Source organism: Somniosus microcephalus, chromosome 2 (assembly GCF_052327205.1).
Source record: "Somniosus microcephalus isolate GS21.2 chromosome 2, FLI_Smic_1.0, whole genome shotgun sequence".
Classification (NCBI taxonomy): Eukaryota; Metazoa; Chordata; class Chondrichthyes; order Squaliformes; family Somniosidae; genus Somniosus; species Somniosus microcephalus.
The window spans coordinates 251,185,110-251,206,395 of NC_140988.1; positions in this window are offsets into that span (position 1 = coordinate 251,185,110).

Here is a 21,286-nt window from a genome sequence, read left to right on the forward strand (position 1 = left end):
TGCGCTGCGCCCGGCCTCGGGGGTATCGCTCAGCACCGCCGGCTTAGCGCCTAAAGATAGTCGTGCATCACCTGTTTTAGCGCAGCAGCAACCTCTTGGGGCGATGCGACTGAATATCGGTGAAGGGGGCGCGACTTTGCGCCGGGCGCAAACTTTAGCGGCCGCCCGACTTTACCGCCCCAAAAGTGGCTATACTGAATTTCTAGGCCAAGGTGTTTTAATTTAAACTTCGTAAAGATGGCACATAAGATAAGGAACATCTGCCCTCGTAAAGATGACATAAAATAAGGGACACCTGCCCTTCACACCGTTTTATATGGTTAATCCAGAACACCTGGAGAAGGACAAGATTCTGGAATATTACAAGCTGATGTAGCAGTAAAGAAATGCAGAGGTCAGCAGAAAGATGAATAGGGATAATTAACTTGCATCAGCAGAAACTTTAAAGGAAATACAACTGGAAAAGGGTATAAATATTGAAGTTTCAAATGAGATAGCAGAGTTGCTTTAGTTGGGCAAGGTGATTCTCGGCTACATTTCATTAGTCTACTTCCCATTACTAGTGGTCTACACTCTTTGTACCTCGGGGATCAAAGGTATTTGATATTGATGGATATCCTGTATAGAAAACTTTAAGAACTGTAATACTATAGCGAAGTTCAGATTTACAAGTAAGATTCTCTGTTAAAAAGATCATATTTTTTCTCTTTTTAGAACTGTTAACGTTGCGATTGACTGATTCACCAACTGTAAATTGTATGTCAGTTCTTTTAATAAATCTCTATAGTTTTAGAATTGTCTCACTTAAGTCTTCTGTATCAATAACTCGCAAACTCAATCTCTGTACACTCTTTGGTGAAGAGTTACATAATTCTGAAGGAGTTCTCCGGACCCTCATAATATCCGGAATGTTACAGTCTAGCTAAACTTATTAAAAGTGCTATCTGGAGGACAGTAACATTCTCGGGTTGTTCCATTCCTTTAGGGAGAGATAGCCCAGACCTTTAGACCCAGTTAAGCATCTTTAGGATTCGGCTACCTCAAATTTTAGTTGAAAGTGAACGTCTGAGAAATACGCCTGAATGGGGATAGCCCCAAAGGGGCTGGGACTAGTAATTATCCTTTCAACCTTTCATGACTTCATGACACCCCAAAGTGCTTCACAGCAAATGAAATATTTTTAAAGTGTAGTCAATTGTGTAATGAGATAAATTACCATATAATGGGGATGAAATTTGTGCTGGCCGCTATTGGGCCTCAAATAGGCAGCAGGGTGGGATTGTGCTCAAGAAGCCAAAGGCCTGAGGCTCACACAAGATTGGGCTTCTGGTCTGATCAGCAGATTGCCGGTGCTGTGAATGCCAACAGGTCATCTAGAGGCAACTCGATGCTTCTACAAGGCCAGTTGCATTCCAGGCAGTAGCCCTTGTGTACGTCCTGGTGGGGTGGAGGGTTAGATGATACAAAGAAGGGGGCCGATCTAGAAGGGATGAACAGGGGGCAGCAATAGGCTTCAGGACTGCTGTGAAGCCAGGGTGAGCATTCCTGCTCTTTCCCACTCCACATCCAGATAAGTATTTTTTTTCTAAACTTCCATTTTTGGTGGCGGCCTAACCAACGGTCCCTTTAGTCCCTCTAGTGCATGGAGATTAATTTTTATACTGTTGTGGTTGCGGGAACCTGTGCTTGTGTGGCCTTTGCGTAAGAACACAATCGGAACTAACTGCGATGCACTCCATCAATGAACAGACATCAACATTCACTGTCTTGGCTCATACATGCAGATTGGCCACTTGGGTGAGTTACCTGAGGACTGCTTGTGTCCATGGAGCCATATCCTAGCAAAAGTGCTGTTGGTTGAAAAATCCTGATTTGAGCTCCCAATGGATGAGGCTCTGCAGTGGGAGTCTGCAAGTGGAAAATTTACCCTCAATCTCTAGATGAGTCTGCCAACAACATAGTTGCCCCCTCATCACTGACTGCCCAACACTGGCTTTCAACATTTACTGTATCACAACCTTTCATAATTTTAAAACCTCTATGAAATCTTTTCATATCCTTCTCTGCTCCATTGGTAATAATTCAGATTAGCAAGTGGTAACAGGGGGAAGAAAGGGAAGAATAGAAATAAAAGAGTAACTGCAACTTAAATGTACCAAAAACCCAATGCTCCAAATTAAACTGAAACACCAAAGAATTACAAAAAAGATTAGAATAATATTTACTTATCCTAGGCAGATGTGCCTTTAAAAGGAACAAGAAGTTACTTCTGTTGGAAAACAGTGACAGGATCAGACAAAGTCAACATGGATTTACAAAAGGTAAATCGTGCTTGACTAATCTGGAATTTTTTGAGGATGTAACTGGTAAAATAGATAAGGGAGAACCAGTGGATGTGGTGTATTTGGACTTTCAAAAGGCTTTCGATAAAGGTCCCGCATAAGAGATTAGCGTGTAAAGTTAAGGCACATGGGATTGGGGGCAAGGCATTGACTTGGATGGAGAACTGGTTGGCAGACAGAAAGCAAAGAGTTGGAATAAACGGGTCTTTTTCCAAGTGGCAGGCAGTGACTAGTGGGGTACCGCAGGACCCCAGCTATTCACAATATATATTAATGATCTAGACAAGGGAACTAGATGTAATATCGGCAAGTTTGCAGACGACACAAAGCTGGGTGGGCGTGTGTGCTGTGAGGAGGATGCCGAGAAACTCCAGGATGATTTGGACAGGTTGGGTGATTGGGCAGAAGCATGGCAGATGCAATATAACGTGGGTAAATGTGAGGTTATCCACTTTGGTGTCAAAAACAGGAAGGCAGATTGTTATCTGAATGGCAATAGATTGGGAGAAGGGGAAGTGCAACAAGACCTGGGTGTCTTTGTGCACCAGTCGCTGATGGTAAGCATGCAGGTGCAGCAGGCGGTTAAGAAGGCAAATGGTATGTTGGCCTTCGTAGCGAGAGTGTTTGAGTACAGGAACAAGGATGTCTTGCTGCAGTTGTACAGGGCCTTGGTGAGACCACATCTTGAGTATTGTGTGCAGTTTTGGTTGCCTTATCTGAGGAAGGATGTTCTTGCCATGGAAGGAGTTCAGCGAAGATTCACCAGGTTGATACCTGGGATGGCAGGAATGACGCATGAGGAGAGATTGGGTCGATTGGGCTTATACTCACTGGAGTTTAGAAGAATGAGAGGGGATCTCATTGAAACTTATAAAATTCTGACAGGACTGGACAGACTAGATGCAGGAAGGATGTTCCCGATGGTCGGGGAGTCCAGAACCAGGGGTCACAGTCTAAGGATAAGGGGTAAGCCATTTAGGACAGAAATGAGGAGGAATTTCTTCACCCAGAGAGTGGTGAACCTGTGGAATTCTCTACCACAGAAGGCAGTAGAGGCCAATTCATTAAATATATTCAAGAAGGAGTTGGATATATTTCTTAAGGCTAAAGGGATCAAGGGGTATGGGGTGAAAGCAGGGACAGGGTACTGAATTTGGATGATCAGCCATGATCGCATTGAATGGCGGAGCAGGCTCGAGGGGCCGAATGGCCTACTCCTGCTCCTATCTTCTATGTTACTTCTGGTGGCTCAGCACCTGTTAAATGATGCTGTGCATCTGCACCCTCAGATTGCTGCCACAAACCACTGAGATTTGTGGAGATGGGAGGACTATCTTAATTAACATACTTTTAGGAGGTTTAAAGAGGGCTCGGGCCTTGAAGCAACATGAGCATCCTGCAGCCCCAACGCAGGCCCCACAGAAAACCCAGGGCAGTGCTTTTAAAACATACAGCAGATCCAAGGACTCTGCCCCAGCTTTTCCACCCCGTGTACTTGAGCACTTTAGGGAGTTAACAGCACATTTGTTTTTGTGATAGTTCATTGAACCTTTGTTGATTAGTGCCACAGCCACTGAAATGCAGTCGGTGAAACACATTTTGCCAAGGAATTTGATCAATTTCTTTTTCTTGGTCCATCTATTTACACTAATAGCTCGAAACCTGGTATGTGCTGCTTATTATTCTGCAATTTGAGCTATACCTTGACATTTATGGATTCCTGTGTCCCAATTCTATAAGGTTGTGGTCAAATGCCAATGGCCTCTCAAATCAACATTTTTATGTCAATGAAAAACAGGCCAGGAATAAGCTTCAAAATGATGGATGGAGTAATTGCTGTGAAGAAGAAAGCACTTGTTTATGTAGAAAATTCTGAAGGAATTAATTTTACCTGCTGTTTCATAGTCTACAGTGATACATCTTGTGGAATTTTAAGAAGCTTATGAAAAAGGCACTTATGCTGCAATGCTATAACAAGGCTACTTCACAAAGGTCTCACTGAGTTCATACTAAATCACAAAAGAGAGCAGTTAGCTAGTATTTTCATCATTCAATGATTACAGTTGAGAGATTTAAGTTTAAAAAAAAACACATTTTGAATGTCGACAGTGGCAGCAAAATGCTGTAATATATTGACGCTCAAGTGAACTTTTCCAAGGATGTGGTTGTTCGTCAATGAATCCCACACAGTGATTTTATGATCTCAGTTACGTGGTCTGAGGGAGCATGTAAAGTGAAGGCCAAGCACTTCTTTACAGAGAGGGAGAGAAAAGTTACCCTGGGCTGCTCACACAAACCTTCTCGTGTCTGCATACAGGGTCGAGGCCAAGTTTGTTTTTCCCAAACTTATAACAAACAGAGGGGAAAAAATCTGAATAACAAAACAAACACATTTTTAAGACTTCATCCTGTGGATTGCATATTTTTTTGTTGCATTACATACAGTAAAGTGGCTTAACTTCATATGAAACATACTGGGCAAACCTTTTCATTGGTGTCAGCTGTGGTTCAGTGGTAGCACTCTCACCTGAGTCAGAAGGTTGTGGGATCAAGTCCCACTTCAGAGACTTGAGCACATAATCTAGGTTGACACTTCAGTGCAGTACTGAGGGAGTATTGCATCTTTTGGGTGAGATGATAAATGTCTGCTCTCTCAGGTGGATGTTAAAGATTCCAGATCTTGGGCCCGATGGCCTTGATTTTTTTTGTCCGTTTTAAATGACTGGATGAAGGTTCCAGGCAACATGTACTGGGCTGGAGGCAGAATTGAGGGGGATGAAGCTAGTCTGATACCTGTGGGTGGTTACAAAATGGGTGGGGGGGCGGTGGTTGGGCATTGGAGGCTCTAGGAGGCTCTAGGTGGGAGGGAATGGCGAAGGCTTGGGTTGGTGCATCGAGGGAGTGCACATACTGCGGCTATAACTTGATACTGAATTGTGGCTATGGGTTGAAGCTAAAGCATGGCTTGTTAAGCCTGGGCATTTTTAGGATGGGAGGGAGCTAATAAAACAGTGGGGTAAGGCCCTTGGAGCATTTAGGTGCGCCTAAGATATGTGGACATTTGGGAGAGAGAAATCTGGGACTTGAAAGGACTTGAGAGGTGAGGATTGGGTATAATAGCCCTCTGCGGGGAGGATGTTCACCAAGTTCAAAGCTCAGTGCCACCATCGAGTGGGAGGAAGTGAGCAAATTCTGGGAAGGAGAAAATGAGTGAAGTGTAGGGTGTACTGCTGTTATCACAAGAAAGGAGGTGAACAAAGTTGAAGGTTATCAGGAAGGAACTGTGGTAAACCACTGTTATACCTGCCTGTGTGGGTGTTTGTATTCCACTGTGTACATGTCTGTACATGCCTCGGCTGACTCCTCCCACGAGTCCAGGTATAATGGTGACTGCTCCACAGTCCCTCTGTGAAATTCAATTGCGGCTTGTCCATGAAAAGGGTTTGGGCCTCTCACTGGTGCAATCGCTCCACCCCCCCACCACCAATATGCAGTGATATTGTAAATCGGCCCTCGTGTTTTTTGTGCCTGCCCTCAAGTGCGCTTCTCGAATCTTTTTGAAGGTGGCTGAGAAATATTTGATCAAATAAAGCCAGATACAAAACATCAAGTTGCTTAATTTCACAGATAGCAAGTCAACATGCGGAGTAACAGCATAGCAAACTCTTCCTCCTTAACACAATTTTTGAAAAATGCGGGAAAGATAATAAACCACAAACCCTGTCCCTTTATTGGGCTGAATTAATTGTTTTTGGCATGACTTTTTCTCTTGACAGCTTCTAATTGAAAGACTTGATCTGTTGCATTTTTAGCTTCCAGCCCCAGGCCAAGAGCTGTGTCTCACAGTCCTTTTGTTCGAAACCTGGCTGCCTGCCGAACATGATCTTTCCTTTTGTTCCCTGTTAATTTTGACCACAGGAAGCAGAGGGGAACGCCCTCCTATGCAGGGATTTGCCAGCAAACCTGTCAGAACAAAGAGAATAAATATATTCAAGAAGGAGTTGGATATATTTCTTAAGGCTAAAGGGATCAAGGGATATGGGGCGAAAGCAGGGACAGGGTACTGAATTTGGATGATCAGCCATGATCTCATTAAATGGCGGAGCGGGCTCGAGGGGCCGAATGGCCTACTCCTGCTCTTATCTTCTATGTTTCTATGTAGAACAAACTGACTACATTGTCATGTTTCAGGATTTTTTGATCATTTTTCCACAGAAAAGATTTTGAAAAAATGTTACTTTTAGATGTTGGGTTGTTAAAATAAAGTGTCTTCACGCAAGTTTAAAAAAAGGCACTGAGCTGAAAGGTGGTTAAAAAGCTAATTATATTGTTTTCCTAAAGACTGTAAATGATAAGCAATCTGTTATCCTGCCTCAGTAATTGGGTGTGAGGTAGTTAAAGAAAGAAGAGTTTGCATTTATATAACGTATTTCATAACCTCAGGATTTCCCAAAGTGATTTACAGCCAATGAAGTACTTTTGAAGTGTAGTCACCTGGAAGGGGTGTTTGGGGCATCTTCCCCTCCCCTCCCCTTTCAGCATTCCGTAAGGACCGCTCCCTCCGAGACACCCTAGTCCACTCCTCTATCACCCCCAACAGCCCTTCCCCTTCGCCTGGCACCTTCCCGTGCAAGCGCAGGAGATGTAACACCTGCCCCTATACCTCCCCCCTTCCCACTGTCCAGGGGCCCAAACACCCCTTCCAGGTGAAACAGCGATTTACTTGTACTTCTTGCAATCTAGTATGCTGTATTCGCTGCTCACGATGCGGTCTCCTCCACAAACGCAGATTGGGTGACCGCTTTGCGGAACACCTCCGTTCAGTCCGTAAGGGTGACCCCGAGCTTCCGGTCACCTGTCATTTTAATTCACCGCTCCATTCCCACTCGGACCGCACCGTCCTTGGCCTCTTGCATTGTTCCATGGAAGCTCAACATAAACTCGAGGAACAGCACCTCATCTTCCGATTAGGCACTTTGCAGCCTTCCGGACTCATTATCGAGTTCAACAATTTCAGATCATAACCTCGGCCCCTATAACATTTTTACTCATATTTTTTTTCCACCCCTTTGTTTTGGGTTTTCCCTTCCCCACCCTTTCCTTTTTTTTCTCTCTCCCACATGGCAGCTGTCTCTCTTTCTGCCAGTACACTTCACACCTAATCTGAGCCGTCTTTTGTCTCCACTAGTCCTATTACCATCTCGTCTGGTTTTGAATACCTCTTAATGTCTCTTTACTTCTTTTGTTCTATCGCAGCCCTGCCTTTGATCTATTTCATTTCCTTTCCAGTTTTGAAAAAGGGTTCACCCGAAACATCGACTCTAATTTCTCTCCACGGATGTTGCCTGGCCTGCTGAGTTTTTCCAGCATTTTCTATTGTAAAGTTACAGTTATGTTGGGAAGCCTCTGGTTCTGGGCTGTATGCAGGGGTGACCTGACAGACCTCCCCTTCTCTTTGCAATAAAAGGGAGATAAAAACAGACTGAGATACAGGCAGTCAGTCAGATGTCTAAAGTAGAAAGATGCTTTGGCCAGGCACAGAAGAAGAATGCGGGAGAATAGTTAGTCGTTATGTTGCTTAAGTCAATCAAGGTGACCCACTGACATGGAGAAGCTTAGCATGTTCATTATTTTGTATTAGTACACAGAGTCCAGTTGTACTGATTGAATTTAATGAGTCGTACCATAACTGTTTCCCTGTATGTTCACTTGCTGTTAAATAAAGCAGCTTAATTTATATCTGGCCTTATCTTACCAAATGCTTTCTCAATTCACCTTTTAAAAGATTGGAGAGGCATGTGTGAAAGACATAAATATCCAATTCAGATCACAAGGAGGGCAGCACGGTGGCATAGTGGTTAGCACTGTTGCCTCACAGCGCCAGGGACCTGGGTTCGAATCCGGCCTCGGGTGACTGTCTGTGTGGAGTTTGCACATTCTCCCCGTGTTTGCGTGGGTTTCCTCCGGGTGCTCCGGTGTCCTCCCACAGTCCAAAGATGTGCGGGTTAGGTTGATTGGCTATGATAAAATTGACCCTTAGTGCTAGGGGGATTAAATACGTGGGGTTACAGGGGTAGGGTGGGATATGTGTTGGTGTAGGGATTACGGGGATCGGGTGGGATATGTGTCGGTGCCGGCTCGATGGGCCGAAATGGCCTCTATCTGCAGTGTGGGGTTTCTGTGAATCTGTGAAAAAAAGTATTGTTTTTACAACCCTGGGTTAGATTATCTTATAAGTAAATATTGGACAGTGTGACTCTACTCCGGCATGTAAGGGTGTGAATATTTGTTTGGCCACCTGCAGACGAGATGACAAATTACTTAATGTCCCTGGTGATCCTGGCTAATAACCCTGAGATGAGACAATAGATCCTCACTGCATCAGTTTTAAACAAACTGAGAATTGTGACATTCCAAAACTGGCTCATCTGGTTTTAACATACATTCTTCAATGTCTGCAGCCTTTGGCCTTTCTTTTTACACCTGTGTGAATTCACTAAGCTTTAAAACACAATCCTTAAACGTAACTCAATCTCAAAATCCATACCATGAATTAAAAGGTGATCAAAATTCTGACACATGACAACTATGTTATAAATTATATTTTTTACCTGAATATAGTCAGTTAGTTGAAGAAATAGCACAGCTGCTAAAAGAAATCTGTAAAAATGTATTTGAATGATTTGATAGATTTTTAATATTTGATGGTTTATTAATATTTTTGACAACATTTGATTTTTTGGGTGGGTTTGCTTGCTGTTGCTTGGTAGCTTTTCCTATCTGTCTGGTGGACAAACTGTTTTTTTGACTGGTTTGTGCTTAACGTAACAGAGAGTGGTAACCTGAGCCAATCAGCATTTTCTTGTGCTATGAACATAAGAACAGGAGTAATCCATTTAGCCCCTTGAGACTGTTCCGTCATTCAATGAAATCATGGCTGATCTGTGACCTAACTCCATATACCTGCCTTTGCCCCATATCCCTTATGTGTGATGCTTTAAGGTGTGACACATTTTGAATGGAAAGGTTCTAGACCCCAAATTTGTAATTATGTAGATTAAGAATTTCTGGCTTTTGTCACAGGAATTACTGTGTACAACATGTCAATGAAAATTGAGTGTCACAATGAACACAATTGTTTTAAAATACAATAGTGAATGATGATTTAATCCAAAGGATTCAAAAGCTGGTTTATTTCCTACATATCTGGGTTCTTGTTAGGACCATGTGAGCAAAAAAAATGAACAGTTTTTATAGTAAGGTATAAAAGTTGATTTTACCATCTCTACTTAAACTTTATTCAGGTATCAACATAAATGTAAATTGTGTTCAGCTGGACTGGGTGGTATAGTGAGTAAGAAACTGTCTGCCTACGCCTAAGATCTGAGCTGTAATTCAGGTTAAAATAATAGGATGGATGTTTTCTCTCCCTGATGACTATAAGTGTGAGGGTGCCGGTTAGTTCCCTCAGTAACCCCAAGATGGCACCTTCACTTGTTTTTTTCCCTTTGCTAATTGTTACTAGTTTCTCCTGTGTTTATTACTTAACTACCTTTTATCAGGTTTATTGGTTTCACCTGTTTTTGCTTGTATTTAAGTTCTGTGGTTTCTTCCCTCTGTGCTCAGTCTTGACAAGCCATTTGCCTAGTGGTAGCTTGTCTTGAGCTCCTATGTTTGTAACTGTTTACCTGTGTGATTTTAGTAAAGTACTTTTATTTAAGACTGCATACCTGCTTCTCGCCTCGTCTGTCTGCACTTGGGTCCAGAACCAGCCTCGCCCTGACAGCAAGACTGAGCCAGTATGGACCCAGCAGTGATGGAGGAATTTTGTTCTATTCTCTCCCATCAAGGTGCTTTCCTCGGCCGCCTTGAGCAACTTCTCCAAAGCATTTTGGACAAGGTAAATACATGGACTCAGACCATTCAACACCCAGCCGCTGTGGCTTTTGCTCAGGATGTTCCTCCTCAGTCAGTTCCTTTGGGTACTACCCCACCGGTCGCCGACCTCCAGACTCACCGAGAGCCTCGCCTACCCGCGCCAGAGCGCTATGACGGTCATCCGGGCAAGTATCGCGGCTTCTTGACCCAGTGCTTCCTAGTTTTTGAACTCCAACCCTCCATGTTCCTATCACCCCGCTCTAAGGTAGCGTTCATCATATCACTACTCTCGGGAAAAGCTCTTGCCTGGGCTACCGCTATCTGGGAGTGGCAATCTTTCGTCTGCTCAGACATTTTCCTTTTCGCCGAAGAGATGAGCAAAGTCTTTGACCATCCTGTGAGTGGACGGGAGGCAGCTAAGAGACTTTTGAATCTCCGCCAGGGCAACTGCAGCGTAGCCGACTTCGCCATTGAATTCCGCACACTCGCTGTGGAAAGCCGCTGGTACACCGAGGCCCTTCTCTCCACGTTTCTTCATGGCCTTTCCGAATCTATCAAAGATGAACTGGCGTCCAGAGAGGTTCCGGAGGACCTTGACATGCTCATCTCCCTTGCCATCAGAGTGGATAACCGCCTCCGGGAGCATGGTAGAGAGAGGAGATTCACTACTTCCACAGAGGTGAGATCTTCCGGTGTTTCGAATCTGACCAAGAGCTTCCAAGTACCCCCGAGTCCACCTGTTAGCACCGAAGAGGAACCTATGCAACTCGGCAGAACTCGGCTCTCCCAGTTTGAGAGACAGAGGAGATTGAGAGAGGGGCGTTGTCTTTACTGTGGCCTGTCTGGCCATCTCAGAGCCACATGCCCTGAGCTTCAGGAAAAAGCCAGGAGGATTGGGAAAATACTGACAGATCAAATCCCTTGTCCTACCCCTTCTGTCTTCCAAACCCTGCTTCCCGCTCGTCTCTCTTGGGAGGGACAACAGTACAACCTCCAGGTGTTTGTTGACTCCGGGGCCGCTGGCTGTTTTATCGATGCCACCCTTGTGCGCAGCCTGAAAATTCTTTTCTCCTGCCTTGACAAGCCTTTACAAGTCACCGCCCTCGACGGCAGGCCCCTTGGTTCTGGGCGTATTCATCATATCACCGGAGTATTACATGTCCAAGTAGGGGAGAGACATCAAAAGTTGCTGTAGTTTCGCCTTATTGATTCACCTGAGCTCCCTCTCGTTCTTGGACATCCGTGGCTCTCTCTTCACAACCCTCACATTGACTGGACTACCGGGACTGTGCTGGAGTGGGGTCCTTCATGTCTAGCCAACTGTCTTAAGGTCTTCCCTAGTCTGCCCCGTCCTTCCTCTCCCGAGCCAGCTGATCAGCTGGACCTTGCTCATGTGCCCCCTGAACATTTGGACCTCCATGCTGTGTTTAGTAAGAGGCGGTCCACTACACTCCCCCCACACCGGTCCTACGACTCTGCCATTGATCTCCTGCCTGGCACTAGCCCCCCTCGGGGTCGGCTCTACTCTCGCTCTGGCCCTGAGAATGTTTCTATGGAAGAATACATCAAGGAAGCCCTCGCTACAGGTTTCATTCGCCCTTCCACCTCCCCAGCAGGTGCTGGCTTCTTTTTTGTAAAGAAGAAGGATGGTGGTCTCAGGCCTTGCATAGACTATCGGGGGCTTAACAAAATTACCATTAAGAACCGCTATCCTCTCCCTTTGATGTCTTCAGCGTTTGAGCAGCTGCAGGGAGCTACCATCTTCTCCAAACTTGACCTCCGCAATGCGTATAACCTGGTCCGCATAAGGGAGGGGGATGAATGGAAGACTGCCTTTATCACCCCTAGCGGTCACTGGGAATACCTCAACATGCCCTTTGGTCTCACTAACGCTCCTGCTGTCTTCCAAGCTCTGGTCAATGACGTGCTCCGGGACCTGCTGAACCAGTTCATGTTTGTTATTTGGATGACATTCTCATCTTCTCAAAGTCCCCCCAGCAGCATGTCCAACACGTCAGACGGGTGCTGCAGAGGCTCTTGGAGAACCGTCTCTTTGTCAAATCCGAGAAATGTGAATTCCACATCTCTAAGGTCACCTGGGCTACGTCATCTCCTGTGGAAGCGTCCAGATGGATCCTAGCAAGGTTCAAGCCATCTTGAACTGGCCGCGTCCCACGTCGGGTAAGCAGGTTCAGCGTTTCCTGGGATTCGCCAACTTTTACAGACGCTTCATCCGCAACTTCAGCTCCCTTGCCGCCTCCCTCTCCGCATTGACCAAGGGCTCGTCTTTACGGTTCAGTTGGTCTTCTGAAGCGGAATGGGCCTTCCAGGAGCTCAAACAACGCTTCACCTCTGCTCCCATTCTGGTACACCCTGACCCCACCCTGCCCTTTATCGTAGTGGTGGATGCCTCGGATATTGGAGTCGGGGCTGTCCTGTCCCAGCGCTCCCCTAAGGACCAAAAGCAACATCACTGTGCCTTCTTTTCCCATCGCCTGAAGCCAGCAGAGAGTAACTACGATGTTGGCAACAGGGAGCTCTTGGCAGTTAAGTTGGCCTTGGAGGAGTGGAGACACTGGTTGGAGGGAGCAGAGCATCCTTTTGTCGTCTGGACCGACCATAAAAATCTGACATATATCCAGGACGCCAAGCGCCTCAACCCTCGGCAGGCCAGGTGGGCTCTCTTCTTTAACCGGTTCAACTTTCTCCTGTCTTACCACCCAGGGTCTAAGAACCTCAAACCGGATGCCCTTTCTCACCAGTTTGACCCCTCAGAAAAGGACCGGACCCCGGAACCTATCATCCCCAGTTCCTGCATCGTTGCTCCCGTCGCATGGGAGATTGAGACTGTGGTGCGAGCGGCCCAATGTCAGGAGGCTGACCCTGGAGGAGGCCCTCCTCATAGCCTTTATGTTCCCAGTCAGGTGCGCACCCAGGTCCTTCAATGGGGGCACTCTTCTCGATTGACTGGTCATCCTGGGATCCGTCAGACTCTCGAGTTCCTTAAGAGGAGGTTCTGGTGGCCCTCTATTAAAGCCGACACCCGGGCCTTTTCTCCGCTTGTCCCATCTGTGCCCAGAACAAGACATCCCAACAACCTCCGCTTGGTCTCCTGCATCCCTTGCCCATCCCCAGCCATCCCTGGTCTCATATCGTCCTGGATCTCATCACCGGGCTATCTCCATCTGAGGGATTCACTAGCATCCTAGTTGTGGTCGATCGCTTTTCCAAGGCTGCTCACTTCGTCCCTCTTGTCAAGCTTTCCTCTGCCAGAGAGACTGCCCAGCTGGTTGTCCAGCATGTCTTCCGCCTCCATGGCTTGCCCCTGGATGTCATCTCTGACCGTGGTCCCCAGTTCTCATCCAGGTTCTGGAAGGCTTTCTGTTCCCTCCTGGGCGCTTCCGTCAGTCTCTCCTCTGGGTTCCACCCACAGTCTAACGGCCAGACTGAGAGAACCAACCAAGATCTGGAGAGGGTGCTAAGAAGCTTTGTGTTCTCCAATCCTTCCACCTGGAGCAAGTATCTGGTCTGGGCGGAGTATGCGCACAATACCCTTCAGAGCTCCTCCACTGGCCTTTCACCTTTCGAATGTCAATATGGCTTCCAACCGCCACTCTTCCCTGAACAGGAGAGGGAGGTAGGAGTCCCGGTTGCCCAATGGTTCGTCCAATGCTGCCGCCATACCTGGAGGAGGGTCCGATCCGCCTTGCAGCTCGCTTCTTCTCAGCAGAAAGTGCAGGCTGACCGACACCGCCGCCCAGCTCCTTGGTTCCGGACCGGACATAAGGTCTGGCTGTCTACCCGGAATCTTCCACTCCATGTGGAGTCCCGCAAGTTGGCTCCCCGGTTCATCGGACCTTTTAGGATTTTGGAAAAAGTAAACCCTGTGGCCTACCGGCTCCTCCTTCCTCGGTCGATGAAGATACATCCCACGTTCCACGTCTCTCACCTCAAGCTGGTACTTACCAGTCCCTTGGTTCCTGCTTCCAGACCTCCCCCCTGCCCCGCATGATTGACGGTCAGCAAGTCTACACTGTCCGTCGCCTCCTTGATAGTCGCCGGGTTAGGAGGAGCATTCAATACCTGGTCGACTGGGAGGGTTATGGTCCTGAAGAGCGTTCCTGGGTTCCGGCCCGGGACATTTTGGATCCTGAACTCATCAGGGATTTTCGCTGTCGCCACCTGATCGTCCAGGAGGAACGTCAGGAGCCGTTCCTAGGGGGGGGGGGTCCTGTGAGGGTGCCGGTTAGTTTCCTCAGTAACCCCTAGATGGCACCTTCACTTGTTTTTTTCCCTTTGCTAATTGTTACTAGTTTCTCCTGTGTTTATTACTTAACTGCCTTTTTATCAGGTTTATTGGTTTCACCTGTTTTTGCTTGTATTTAAGTTCTGTGGTTTCTTCCCTCTGTACGCAGTCTTGACAAGCCGTTTGCCTAGTGGTAGCTTGTCTTGAGCTCCTATGTTTGTAACTGTTTACCTGTGTGATTCTAGTAAAGTGCTTTTATTTAAGGCTGCATACCTGCTTCTCGCCTCGTCTGTCTGCATTTGGGTCCAGAACCAGCCTCGCCCTGACAATAAGGGTATAGATTGAAATCAATTACAAAACTTAACTCGGCTCCTTGTGCCATGGGTCTATAAGACAAAGTTGCTGGTAATTTCTAAATGACACTAAATTATCATTCATTCAGAGAGTCAGAAAGATGAATAGTGTGGAAAATAATGTTACAATGAAGAGTTGGGGGTGATCTGCAGATGGGGCTATCATGTCCTAGTAGCTTCATGCAGTGATGTTCAAGAGGCAGCCAAAGGCCAAATGAGACCCATGATCTCCTTCCATCTGGCCCACAAAGCTATTCCTGGCTCCCTTCTTCTTGTGTTTGTGCACAATACCGACTTCAGCGTTTTTAAGGTGCATATAGTTCTCGGACATGGAAGACTGGAACATGACTGTTTCTTGATTGGTCAAAATCCTCAAATCATGGAGCAGCCTTTTACAAATTCTCCAGGCATAATAATTTTGAAGAGCTAAAGCATTTTTTCTTGCTCCTCTTGTTAATTTACTGGCCCCACTCTGACCTCTGCCACTGCCTGTGTTCACAAAGGAAATGCCTTAATGTGGAGGTTATATTCTTGAATAGAATCTTTGAAAAGATGTCATGTGATCTGAAAAGGCAAGAGAGAGAGAGGGGTAGAGAGCGAGAGATGGAAAGGTAGAGAAAGAGCAATGAAAAGAGAGCTAGAGAGATGGAAAGAGAGCTAGATAGAGAGAGAAACAAAAGTGGGTAAATGGAATGGAGGAGAGAGAGAGGACAGCAAAGAGATGAGAAAGAACCAGAGGAGAAAAGTAGAGAGTGAGTGAGAAAGAGAGGACTAAGAGAAAGGAAGACCCAAAAAAGGGGAGGAGAAGAGGATTATAGAGAAAGAGCGAGAAGGTGAGAGCAAAATAATGAGATTGTGGAGGAATGGAAAGTTGGGTGCAAAGGGGGGAATGTTAAGTGAATGAAAGGATGGGGAGGGTGAAGGGGAAAGGAGCTTGGGTGGTGTGCATAGTCTTGATTTTGTGTGAAGTTGGGGCAGGGGGGAGGCCTTGCTTTTTATGTTTGGAGGCTTGTATTATTGCATAATCAAAACTGGGCATCTCAGTGGTTTTGATACTTGTATTCAAACTCCAGCTCCAAAAGGTTGGATATCTCTGGCTTAATATACAGTGAGCTCGACTCTTCACATAACTCACACTATACCTGACGTGGGAGTGATGGATGCTGATACCTGCAAAATATAGAAACATAGAAACTTAGAAGATAGGAGCAGGAGTAGGCCATTCGGCCCCTCGAGCCTGCTCTGCCATTCAATGGCTGATCATCCAAATTCAGTACCTGGTCCCTGCTTTCTCCCCATACCCCTTGATCCCTTTAGCCTTGAGATGCCTTCTGTGGTAGAGAATTCCACAGGTTCACCACTCTCTGGATGAAGAAATTCCTCCTCATTTCTGTCCTAAATGCCCTACCCCTTATCCTTAGACTGTGACCCCTGGTTCTGGACTCCCCGACCATCGGGAACATTCTTCCTGCATCTAGTCTGTCCAGTCCTGTCAGAATTTTATAAGTTTCAATGCGATCCCCTCACATTCTTCTAAACTCCAGCGAGTACAAATAGGGGAAAAATTTGTTTTCCAACATTCACATCAGGAAAAAAATCTGTGCTCAGCTAACAGACTTTGTTATTAACATTTTTTTCATTTTGAGATTCCTGATAGGTTTTCCATTTATTTTTATATGGCAGAAAATCTGTCAGACTTTATGAATAATTTTGTGTTGCGCCTGGATAAGGTTACCTGCATAATGAATGTAATTGCTTCTCTTCAGTAGATGTTCTTCAGAACAAAGATCTTAACTGGATAATCCTCATTCAGGTGAATATTTTTCTTAGGAATTACAGGTTTGGCTTGGCAAATGATAACAAATTTCCTTTTGGAAACTGCCCAAACATTACTGGACTCCCTAGTAGTATCATTCTCTTGGTTTTCAATAACACCCAGTCTGCACTTCCATTCAATAGACAATTACTTATAGGCTGGGCTTAATAAACATAACTTAAAGAGGGAGTGTCACCACCTTTAACCCTTTTTTTAAAAAAAATGTGCCTATAGATTCAGGGAAACTGTTTTCTTTCTAGTTTGACCATTTCTCAGCATCTATACTGGCCCAGAAAGTATGTCAGGATTGTTCTCGACAATGACCTCTATTGCTGACCCCACTGGGTCAATGGGGGATAACATTGAAATACTAATGGTGGATGCCCACACCACTATGTGTGCATCTCGGAAGCACACCTGGCCCCCGGATGCTTCAAAATGTGACCTAGGTTGTTGGCGGTCCAGGCTCCATGGCTACCATTGAGGAGCTTGGTACCCCTCTTTCCACTAGGCATACCAGCCTCCAAAGATGTGCAAAATCAGAATACTGCGGATGCTGGAAATCTGAAATAAAAACAGAAAGTGCTGGAAATACTCAGCAGGTCAGGCAGCATCTGTGGAGAGAGAAACAGATTTAACATTTCAGGACGATGACCTTTCATCAGAACGAAAGGTCATCGACCTGAAATGTTAACTCCAAAGATGTGCAGACGTTCTGCAAGGCTGAGGTTGTATGGACCCCCAATGAAAGGAGGCCCTCCGCCCCAGCTCCGCCCCAGCACCAGCTCCGCCCCAGCTCCGCCCCAGCCCAGCCCCAGCTCCGCCCAAGCCCCAGCTCCGCCCCAGCTCTGCCCCAGCACCAGCTCAGCCCCAGCTCCGCCCCAGCCCCAGCCCCGCCCCAGCTCCGCCCCAGCCCAGCCCCAGCCGCAGCCCAGCCCCAGCTCCGCCCCAGCCCCAGCTCTGCCCCAGCTCCGCCCCAGCCCCAGCTCTGCCCCAGCTCAGCCCCAGCTCCGCCCAAGCCCCAGCCCCAGCTCTGCCCCAGCCCCAGCTCCGCCCCAGCCCCAGCTCCACCCCAGGCAAGCCCCAGCTCTGCCCCAGCTCAGCCCCAGCTCCACCCCAGCCCCAGCCCAGCCCCAGCTCTGCCCCAGCCCAGCCCCAGCCCAGCCCCAGCTCCGCCCCAGCTCCGCCCCAGCCTCAGCTCCACCCCAGCTCTGCCCCAGCTCTGCCCCAGCCCAGCCCCAGCCCAGCCCCAGCTCCGCCCCAGCCGCAGCCCAGCCCCAGCCCAGCTCCAGCTCCGCCCCAGCTCCGCCCCAGCCTCAGCTCCACCCCAGCTCTGCCCCAGCTCTGCCCCAGCCCAGCCCCAGCTCTGCCCCAGCTCCACCCCAGCTCCGCCCCAGCTCAGCCCCAGCTCCGCCCCAGCTCCGCCACAGCCCAGCCCCATCTCCGCCCCTGCTCCGCCCCAGCTCCGCCCCAGCCCAGACCCAGCTCTGCCCCAGCTCCACCCCAGCCCCAGCTCCGCCCCAGCCCCAGCTCCACCTCAGCTCTGCCCCAGCTCAGCCCCAGCCCAGCCCCAGCTCCGCCCCAACCCCAGCTCCACCCCAGCCCAGCCCCAGCTCTGCCCCAGCTCCGCCCCAGCTCCGCCACAGCCCAGCCCCATCTCCGCCCCTGCTCCGCCCCAGCCCAGACCCAGCTCCGCCCCAGCCCCAGCTCCACCCCAGCTCTGCCCCAGCTCAGCCCCAGCCCAGCCCCAACTCTGCCCCAGCTCCGCCCCAACCCCAGCTCCACCCCAGCCCAGCCCCAGCTCTGCCCCAGCTCCGCCCCAGCCCCAGCTCCACCCCAGCTCCGCCCCAGTCCCAGCTCCACCCCAGCTCTGCCCCAGCTCCACCCCAGCCCAGCCCCAGCTCTGCCCCAGCTCCGCCCCAGCCCCAGCTCCACCCCAGCTCTGCCCCAGCTCAGCCCCAGCCCCGCCCCAGCTCCGCCCCAGCTCCACCCCAGCTCTGCCCCAGCTCAGTCCCAACCCAGCCCTAGCTCTGCCCCAGCCCCAGCTCCGCCCCAACCCAGCCCCAACCCAGCCCCAGCTCCGCCCCAGCCCAGCCTCCTCCAGATCACTGGTGTGGGAGGAGTTACTGCCCCTTAAAGGCTTCCACATGAACTCCCAGTGCAAGCTGTGATCTGGCATATCTGGGGAATCCTAATACTGTATTAAGGAGTTCATGTGTAGCAGGCATGAAGCTCCTGGTGAGGCATTGTGCTCTTTCTATGTGAGATGAGGAGATTGGGGGGTAGTGCCATTGCCGGTGCCAGGATATTGGATGCATATCAATATAGTTGCTGTGGTATCCCTGTGAATTATCACAAGGCAAAAAGCTTCCACAGCATTCTGTCTCCTTAATCGCAAGAGAGTTATGCTCACCTATTTTTAGCTTATGACCTCCTTTCCTGCAGATCCACCAATGGGGGGCAGAGTATAAGGAAAAGAAACAATATGATGATGAGGAGGAAGAGGAGGAGCAAGGGAGAGATGGACCTTCTTCCTTGTTGCCTGTGACAATGATGAAGATGAGGAGGATGATAATGAAGAGGAAAAGGAGGTCAAGGACAAGCTCACCCAAGATCCTACCTGTGTTCCTCTGCCTCAATCCATCAATCTTACCTCTTGCATCACTTACTTTTACACTGTCATGCACCAGCTCAGATACTTTTACTTGGGGGCAATTAGATAATCTTAGTGAGGATGTGGTACCGCGTGATTCACCTTTTCACTCAAGATGCACTTAATTGGCAAGGATTATGAGCACAAGCAAATAAGTTGGCTGGCACAAAGGATAGACAAGGTGTTAAAAAGTAGTTGTAGTTAAGATGAATATTGTTATGGAAAGTAAACAAAGCTTGATCTTTTGGAGTTCTGAGTTCATTTCTGTGCATGCTTGCAACTTGGGGAGTTAAATGATGGCAGGGGAAATATAGACTTCTGTCTAAATCTACATAACTTGGCTAAAGTCTTTGATAGTGGAAGACTTTGTGAGGGTGTGGGCGGAAAACAGACTGGTGTGAAGTGACTTTATTTAATGACTACTTTTATTTTTTAAAAGCACAGGGCTAATCAGTTGTGTTTTCCTTTCTCTGGTTCCTGGCTGTCATGTCCCACATCCTCTCCTGCCTGTGCACACTCCCCCTGCTGTGAGGTGGAAGGGCTTTCCACCCCCTCTTCTTCATCATCACCTTCAGCTTCAGCTTCTGGAAGCAAGCCTTTCTTCATGGTGATCTTACGTAGCAATCAGCATACAACATTGGTCCTAGAGACTCTCGCTGGGCTGTATTGCAGGGCTCCACTAGATTTATCCAGGCACCTAAAATGAGACTTGAGCATTCCAATAATCTGCCCTATGACATTTAATATAGTAGCATGGGCTTCACTCAATTTGTCATTTCCCCTTTGTATGCAGAAGCCTTACTGGAATCATCATCTCTGACTGCAGGGGATAGCCCTGATCACCAATCAACCATCTGGATATATGACTTGAGTTGTGAGGGTTGGCATGGTAGATTATCACATGATGAAAGCATCATGGTAGCTTCCTGGGTATCTGACATTGACATGCCAGATAAGGTGATTGGTGTTGCACATTAGGTGAGCATCAATAGAACAAAAGCCTTACCTATTCATAAATTTGAGAGAGATGCAATATGGTGCTTTGAATGACACATCCAGTTGCAAAGAAATGCAGGGCAGTTGTGACTTTAACTGGTACAGGTAATGTTGTTCTCTTGGTGGGATTTGGACTGCAGGTCTTCAGCAAGTAGTATTTGCGTTTCCCCAGTAGCCTCTGGAGGACTCAGCCTTCTGAGGTATTGATGATGAGAAATGTCTAAGTAACACCTCCTTGATCTGTAGATCCTGTTGAATGAATATGATTGTGTAGTAAAGAGGTGCCTTCCATAATGCCTGACTCTAAAAACCTCCAATATAGGTAGTTCCATTTCCTCATCCTTCCCTTCATAGCATAGGAATAGGCGGATTCCCATTGGGAAATCCATGTCCCCAATGCAAAGCAGTATTTCAAGCAGAGCTGAGTGAAACTAGCAGCATAAATCCTGACTGAAGAAATCAACATGCAGGCAAAGTAACACCAAACCTTCAGGAGCAGCACACAAACTAGCCTCCTCAATGTGATATCCACCTCCAGGATACATTCTGCAGCTTCTATTGCCACTTATATAGTGGCCATAATTAATAGGACACATTGTACTTGGGGGAAATGGGTCAGACGATCTAGTCACGCCCCCTTAAGCTATTTATGTGAGTTGAATCGTGGTGCTTTTTTTAGTGGATAGATCAGGTGCAGTTTTTTAGCAATGGATTTGAGATGGTATTCTCTAAGAATCCCCAAATCTGGCCCAAAACAGGTGGTAATTTAGAGGAAATTCAGCCCATACAGTCATCAACCTAAGGTGCTTCTGTGATTATACAAGTTCAAACTGTGTGTTAATTCAGGTTGTTGCAGTACTTGACATTTTGTTTTATTCATTCATGGGATGTGGCGTCGCTGGCAAGGCCAGCATTTATTGCTCATCCCTAATTGCCCTTGAGAAGGTGGTGGTGTGTCACCTTCTTGAACTGCCACAGTCCGTGTGGTGAAGATACTCCCAC